Consider the following 8,173-nt stretch of genomic DNA (forward strand, 5'->3'; position numbering starts at 1 on the left):
GATCCCTGATCCCATTGACAGCTCATGACCACACAGGCTGGTGTTCTTCTTCCATGTGGGTTTGTTGCTTCTCTGCTAGGTGACTGCTTGTTTATCTTCAAACCTTTAAGATCCCCAAATGCAATATCTTTTGATAGCTGGGCACCATCAGCTTTCTTCACCACATTTGCTTATGCACACATTTGTCTTCAGTGATTGTGTCATGGAATGCCGAATTATTAGCACAAAGTGTTCTTGTGTTGAGGCAGTGCTTGAAAACTCTTTTTTATAATACAACCTAGTTTATGTACCAATTTATTGTTTTTTATATTTAAAACAGTTTTTAGGGCAGCAAACCAGTTGTTAAAATATTTGAATCCCACCACTGGACCAGTGGTTGGTTCTGGGGAGAAGAACTAGATGGAAGAGGAGGTAGAAGGGCATCTTGGTTTCAGTTGGGCCAAATGGACATTCCAAAAAATAAACAACACTACAAAAGGGGCAAAAAAGCAAGGATTTTGTAGTCAGTCCAGAGCATGAATTTCAACCTTTCCACCAAGTAGCTGTCTAGCCCGCTATAGGCTGATTAACTTGGCAGGGGTTCAATACGTGGTGTTCACAGCCACAACCTGTCATGATCCACAGACAGCCAGTGAAGACCAGCAGGTTGTCAGCATAAAGGCCACGTCCATGCCTGCATCAAAAGACTGGCCTACTCTCTCCTTAGCCAACAGCTGACCCCTAAGTGTCGCCACGACGCTACTCGGTCCCACGGTGACGTCATGGCCCAAGTGGAGCCTTCTGGAGGACCGGCCAAACTGTGGTGTCAGGCTAGAGGTGTGGCTATGATGGTCTTTGTTCAGAAGCTCTCCAGTGTAAGTCTCCTAACTGCTGGCAGGAAAGTAAATTGGATCAAAGTGGTTCAACAAAACTGTTAGGTAGTATCTACTAAGGCTCATCATAAACTACACTTATGACCAGAGATTCCACTTCTCAATATAGCCCCAACAGAAATGAGTGCACTTGGCCACACAAAAGCTTATAGAGGAATGTATGTATCTGTAATCACCCAACCTGATCACAACGAACATGTCCACGGTGAGAAAAATGGCTTCAAGAACCAAGTTATATTTGTGCACAGGAATCCCACTCAGCATTTTAAGTAAGTGACTCACTGGTCCCCAACCCAACCTGGCAAAGTCACACAGACATTACACTGGGAAAGAGAAGTCTGACACAAAACTGAGCATATCATATGAGTTCAGCAAATTTCAAAATTTATCGAGGGTAATAGAAGTCAAAATATTGATTATTTTAGGAATACAGGTACTGAAAGGGAAGAGGCCAAAAAAGTTCCTTTGTGGTGTTCACCTCATTGCCATTGGGTGGATTCCAACTCCCAGCAATCTTATCGGATAGGGTAGAACTGCCCTGTAGGTTTCCAAGGTTCTAATTCTTTACGAGTCTCAAAGCCTCCTCGTTCTCCAGCAGAGCAGCTGGTGGTTTCAAACTGCCGACCTTGAAGTTCGCAGCCCAATGAGTCACCACCACACCAGCAAGCCCTTGGGTGTGCTAGAAATGTGCATCTGGGGGGTTTCACATGGCATGTGCTTGTTGTATGACCTTCAGTGGGTGCTGATTCACAGCAACCCCATGGGAGTGGAACTACCCCCATAGGGATTCCTCGTCTCAGATCTTATCCTATAAGATTGCAGTAAGTTGGGTCCAGCCTTTCTGACCTGGCTCTCATCAGACTGCTCTTGAGAGATATTTCACCAGGACAGTTTCTTACAGAGAAGTCTCTTACACCAGGGCAGTCTCTTACAGAGATGCCACCCTGCCACCCAGGTATCTAGCTGTGACAGCACACTGCATCCCTCCATGGTAGCAACAGCCCCCCTTCCACAGCTTCCTGTGCTCAGGGTTTGGGCAAAGGAATCACAGCAAGAATGCAGGTGAACATATTGCTTTTCATTAAGGACGGGCTTCTCAGTGGGAAGCCCACCGCCCCAAACAGGGGGCATGCCATCTCTGCTCAGCAGAGGAGCATAAATCCAGAGACAGCTTCAAGGCGGGGTTCTTTGTTATTTGTGGGGTGTCATTAACAGAGAGAAACAGATGGAAATCAGAATTGCTAATGCTTCTGTCTGAAGGCCTTAGAGGCTTTTGGCTTCCACTCAAAGCTCCCTCTACTGGTTCTTGGAAAATGTGTCCACTTGGCTGTTAGCTATGATAGGACTGCACTGCCTAGATACGTATGTCAGTATTTGCTAGAAAGACTAGCTTTCATACCTCCTCCCTCCTCACTCTTCCGTCATGGACTTCTGGTCAACCCATTAGCAACAGAGGCAAAATACTAAGGGAAGTGGGAGGCTGAGCCAGGGGGACCCCTTTAGCATACTACAACCACCACCCACTCCCCCACCCACCCCCACCCACACACACAACACACTCACAAACACAGGTGACATTTCTGAAGGTGCTGATTCCTCAGGGAGAGACAAGCCACTTTTTACTCACAGAGCTGTTTCCCCAAAGAATATGGAAAATGACCCCTCTAACTTACTCAGAATTGAAGGGCAGTGAAGAGGTGGCCTTTCAGGCCAGGGTTACAGGAGGCTTAAAATAAATGCATCTATTTCCATCTCTAGGCCCCCTCCAGGGAATCCTGTCTCTCAGGAATTCTCAGGGCTGTTTTTATCTGGAGAAAGCAAGGAGATTTGCCAACTATGCCCAACTGATCATAGGCCCCTGCTTTTGTACCAACCTAGGCCTTGTGGATTCTCTCCTGTGTCATTAAAACCACTTGAGGTATAATTATAGCTCCTTTGCCCACTGACCCCTGGGAGTGGGGGCTCAAGAGGCGAGAAATGGAATGCACTCTTTTTAGCCTCTTCAGCTCTTTCTCAATGATAGCTATTTAAAGACCTGCCAAGCGAACCAATTGCTGCAATCTTGTCAGAAATATGTCTGTCTTTTTTATTTGTATTTTTCCAGTACTGAGACCCGGTTAGATTTGAGTAAAACAAAGAGTTAAAGTGCTCAGTGATGGAGAAGTTGACACATACCGAAGAAGAAAGGAGAAAGGGAGCATCAATCCCCAGTGCAAAGCCCACCGCTGGTTTGGCTTCTCTCCGGGGTCTCTGGCAGTTCTAATTTAGAGCATGGGTTTGTTCAGATCCAGAGACTCTGCTGAGACAAAGTGCAAACACCATAATAGACACAATGGACCCAGAGATAATAGATTTGTAAACATCTGGAAAATAATCCCTATCATTTGTCTGGAAGAGCTAGGCTAATATATGCACTTGGACAGATGCGATGCAGGGCTGTCCTGGGCTGTCTTGATTCCACTCCTAACTCTACTCCATGCTGTCCTTTCATTCAAAAGGGAGAATTCTGCCATGGAAGAGGGTACTGAGCATGATGCTGTTCTGGGAATAGTAAGAAATCTGGTCTAATTTGTCAAAGAAATGAATCAATCACAAAGAACAATTATTAGAAACAGGCTGTCAGAAGAAGCATTGTCTGAGTTCTTCCAGGGACTTCCATCATCGTACCCTGTCTGCCCACCCACCACTTCTGAGGTTAGCCCTCCAACGTCCCTCTTCCTTTCAGCTTGACAATGGTGACCAGGAGGAGGAACTAGTGGGATTGGCACTCAGGGTGACTGCTATATGGCCCCAGGTGCAGGACAGGAACTCCCTGGAGAAACAAAGGAGGGCTTTGGGACAGAAGAGCTGTCTGAGGGAGAAACTGCCTAAGAGGTGGGGCCTGGGCAGGAACATGGTTAAGTAGAAGTGGTATAAGTGCTTGGCAGGCTGTACTCGGTAGCAGTTCCCCAAGGCTGTTAATAGTTGCTATGACTCAGAGAAAGGAATTTTAGAAATGCTTGGTAAAAAGAAACTCCACACCACCCCCAGTCCCCACCCCACTAACTCTTCCTGCAGGGTTAGAGTTCCTAGCACTTACCTATTTTAGATCTCAGATCTCCCTCTTTGTCCAGAGGATCTCAAACTGTTAATGAGCTGCACTCTTCTAATGTTAACTGGGTCAACCTGACAGCTATGTTTCCTAAAATCCTCTTCTCTGCATGGTTCCAAGTCCAAGTTGGCTAAAAGGGGGACTTTTGTTAGATTTGGTAAGTGGAAGTGAAGAAGTGATCATTCCTCTCAGAAGCTTTTCAAAGTTACATAGGATGACAGATAGACACAGAGATGCCTGGTTGGTTTAACGTGTCCTTGCTCTCCATCACGCTATGCCTAGCTCATCTTCCTAATTTCTAGCTCTAGTCCCATGCCCACCACCAGATTCTTAGGTACCACAGGGTGGTAGTGGCTTCCATAGACATTTATCTTTCTCTGTTCAGTGGCAGAACCTGCCTAGCTTCTCTTTTTTTTTTACTGCAATCTCCACCTGACCTCCTGTGATAGTCAGGTTTTATGCCAATTTGATTGGACCATGGTTCTCGGTAGTTTAGCAGTCCTCCTCCATCACGGGATACAACATAATGCAACCAAGTCTGCAAGTAGCTAGCAGTTATCATAGGATTCAGGTCCTTACATCAGATGACATTATACCATTGATGTAATTTTAAGATAGATTCCTCAGGGGTGTGACCTGTTCCTTTTTAAGCAAAAGCTTCTGGATAGGGATCTACCACTGATTTGCCAGCCTCATGCCATATTGCTTGCTACCAGTGGACTGGCAGTGTTTGATTCATTTGACTCTGTACCTACCAGCTTGTGGTGTTCATGTCAGGGGAGGTCTCCAGCTTATTTTGTGACTCATGGACTTAAACCAGTCTGGACTCACCTCTTCATCTCACACGCTCTGTACTTACCCTCTTAGCCTTACATGCTTCATCTTGCATGTCCCTGGAGAAGAACAACATGCTTGATAAAGTAGAGAGGCAGTGAAAGAGAAGAAGACCCTTAATGAAATGGATTGACACAATGGTTGCAACCATGGGCTCAAGCAAAAGAATAACGTTGAGTATGATGCAGAACTGGGCACTGTTTTGTTCTGTTGTGCATAGGGACACTGGAACCTAACAACAACAAACAATTTTGTGAGCCATTTCTTGAAATAAATCTCTCTCTATACATGGACACACATATAAGTATTTCCGGTTTTGCTTCTCTAGAGAACTCAGTCTAACAGGCTCACCATGCCCATGCTTCAGGATGATGGCTAAGCACTCTTTCTTCGCCTCCAAATTCCTTTCCAGGCATCACCATCCCAGTTCCTCCTACAAGTGTAGAAGCTTTATTTCTTACACTATACTCCTGATACCATAATACACGTAGTGAATAAATATTCCTGTCTGAATATAGGAGGGAGGAGTCAGATGGCTTCCAGGTAGAATCACTCATCCAGTGCTCCTCTTGTTAGACCAGAAAATTAAGATGTAAGGAAACCGATACTGGGAGGCTGGGTGCTAAAAATAGATTGGGTGTGATAGGATCTGGTCCAGACCTCCCCCTGAGACTTTCATCCACATTGTGAGTCAAGAACTCACTGAAATGCTCTAAGTCCACTGCGTCTGCCCACGGGCTCCATCAACCCCTCACCAGGTCCAGCAGAACGGCTTCTGACACCCCTCCCTGCACCTAAGAACTGAGTCCTGCAGCAAGTAGTAATTTCCCCAGGATGCTGTCTAAACATGATCATAATCTCAGGCTCTCAGAACAAGACCTCACACCTTAGTTCCCTTCTCTGACATTCAGCCTGCTCCTGCAACCTAGGGTTTGGCAGAAACCCTCCCCAGCCAGGAACGGAGTGATATATCAACCATCCCCTTTCCACCTCTCCCCAGCTCCACAAGTGTCAGCATGGGTAATGTTAGATAATTAGTAATTTGCAGCAATTCAAGAACCAGTGGGTTATTTACCTATGACAGAACACAGTTCCCCAGAGCATAACCTGCAGTGCTGTGCATGACAGAGATGGGAGTGACACAGGAGTGCAGCTTGAAGACTGAAGAGCCAGTGGGCCCTAAACCCAGTCTGATTATCTGGTCCCCCTTCCAAGGGTGGCAGTGTGGCGCAGCCAAGATAACAGGGCACCCCACAACCCCATTATAAAAAGGGAAAGAAATAAAAAATTGTAATGCTTTCAAATATAGTCTATGTTCCTTTGTGTAACTTTTAATGTAAGCCACCAGAATTCTGTCCATTAACAAAGCATTAAAGCATAACAAGACAACCAGAATTCTAATCCCCAGAGCACAGCCTATAATTTTAACATAACAGAAAAGGAAAAGCCAACAGGTTCTGACAGCCAAAGCCAAAGCCAAAATCTGGCTGTACCAGCTTTGAGGTCCACATAGAGTCTTTGAAAGGCAGTAAATTGTGGTCAGACAGTCCATGCCAGGCCCATCACTTCTCTGCAGGGCTGCCCCAACCCGGCCCAGTAACATACCTACAGTGAGTTGGCTGCCTCAGCCCAGCCGCTGAGGCCCCAACCACCGCTGGCCACTAAGTTGCTGCAGCACACCACCTACATAGCAGTCCAACCCACCACCATAGTAGGCCACAGGTCATCCTAGAAAACACCTTTACCAGTCACACAGAGAGAGCTCAGGGCCCCTCCATCTCCCGGGAACATGGCACCCAGTATGTCCAAAACAACACACAGACAGCAACATACCTCAACACCCTCAACAAGAAAACAAGAATAGCAAACTGCAACAACAGAGGAAGTAGTAAACTTAATGATGCTCGTAGAAGAATCAGATATTGATCTGCTACAAAAACAAATCTTCAGAATGCTTTTTGGAGTAATACAGGATATAAAGGGGGTAAGGCAGAATAAAGATGCAATGATAAAGAAGATGAAGGGGATGAAATCCAGGATATAGGGGATGAAGTCCATGCACCAAAGGGAAATACAAGAACTAATGGATGAGGTAACAGAAGCAAAACACAAGATCACAGACCTCAACAACAGACAAGAAGAGTTAGAGAATCATCCCAGTGATCTCAAGGACAAGCAGGCAGACATCAACAAACATGAAAGACAATAAAACAAGATCATCAAAGAGACAGAAGAAAACTTTAGAACAATGACAGATGCTATGAATAGGATCAATATTAAAATAATTGGTATACCGGCAGCCAGCGGCGCGGCGTGGAGGCATGGGTGAAGATGGCAGCTGGCGTTCCTCAGCGGGTCTGGACCGTGGAGCGGCTGCGCAGCGAGCAGCTGCCCAAGAAGGACATCATCAAGTTTCTGCAGGACCACGGCTCGGACTCGTTTCTTGCAGAACATAAACTATTAGGAAATATCAAAAATGTGGCTAAAACAGCAAACAAGGATCATCTGGTTACAGCCTATAACCATCTTTTTGAAACTAAGCATTTCAAAGGCACCGAAAGCATAAATAAAGTATGTGAGCAGGTGAAAAATGTGAAGGTTACTGAAGACAAACCCAAAGAAAACCAGTCTGAAGAGACTCTGGGAGAGGGTCCACCAAAATATACAAACTCTGTTCTTAAAAAGGGAGACAGAACCAACGTTTCCAAGAAGGGTGATGCTGTTCATGTTGGTTTACAGGAACACCACAGGATGGGACTGCTTTGATACTAATATCCAAGCAAGTGCCAAGAAGAAGAAAAATGCCAAGCCTTTAAGTTTGAAGGTTGGAGTTGGCAAGGTTATCAGAGGATGGGATGGAGCACTCTTGACTATGAGTAAGGGAGGTAAGGCTCGACTAGAGATGGAACCAGGATGGGCTTATGGAAAGAAAGGACAGCCTGGTGCCAAAATTCCACCACATGCAAAACTTATTTTTGAAGTAGAATTAGTGGATATTGATTGAATTGGCAGCACTTCAAGTCTAAGGACAACAGCAACAATGATAATACCTGCCCTTGAAGAAACTTCATGTAACTAGAGCTGGTGACCATTATGTTTAAGGGAGGAGTCAACTGGTCAGAAGTAAAAACCTGTCTACTTGATCCCTGACTTTTGAGAAATGTGATCCCATATCCTTGAAATCTAAAGTATTTTTACTACAACTCTGTAAACTATTGGTTAAAGAGAATTGATTTCCCTTTCACCTTTGTGTTGTAAACTACAAGGCTCAATACAAACTTATCCACTAAAAATAATAAATAATTGGTATATCAGAAAAAAACACAATGAAGTCAACAGCTAAATTAGCAATGGGATTCCTGAAAGCAAACGTCCC

At 45.1% G+C, this 8,173-nt stretch overlaps 1 pseudogene; it reads left to right on the forward strand.

Moving 5' to 3' along the window:
* The first annotated feature begins 7,128 nt into the window (after positions 1–7,128).
* Positions 7,129–7,833, forward strand: LOC101652321 (annotated as a pseudogene).
* The last annotated feature ends 340 nt before the right edge of the window (positions 7,834–8,173 follow it).

The sequence above is a fragment of the Echinops telfairi genome, unplaced genomic scaffold (genome assembly GCF_000313985.2).
Source record: "Echinops telfairi isolate 266 unplaced genomic scaffold, ASM31398v2 ScPeMD7_16;HRSCAF=60, whole genome shotgun sequence".
Lineage (NCBI taxonomy): Eukaryota > Metazoa > Chordata > Mammalia > Afrosoricida > Tenrecidae > Echinops > Echinops telfairi.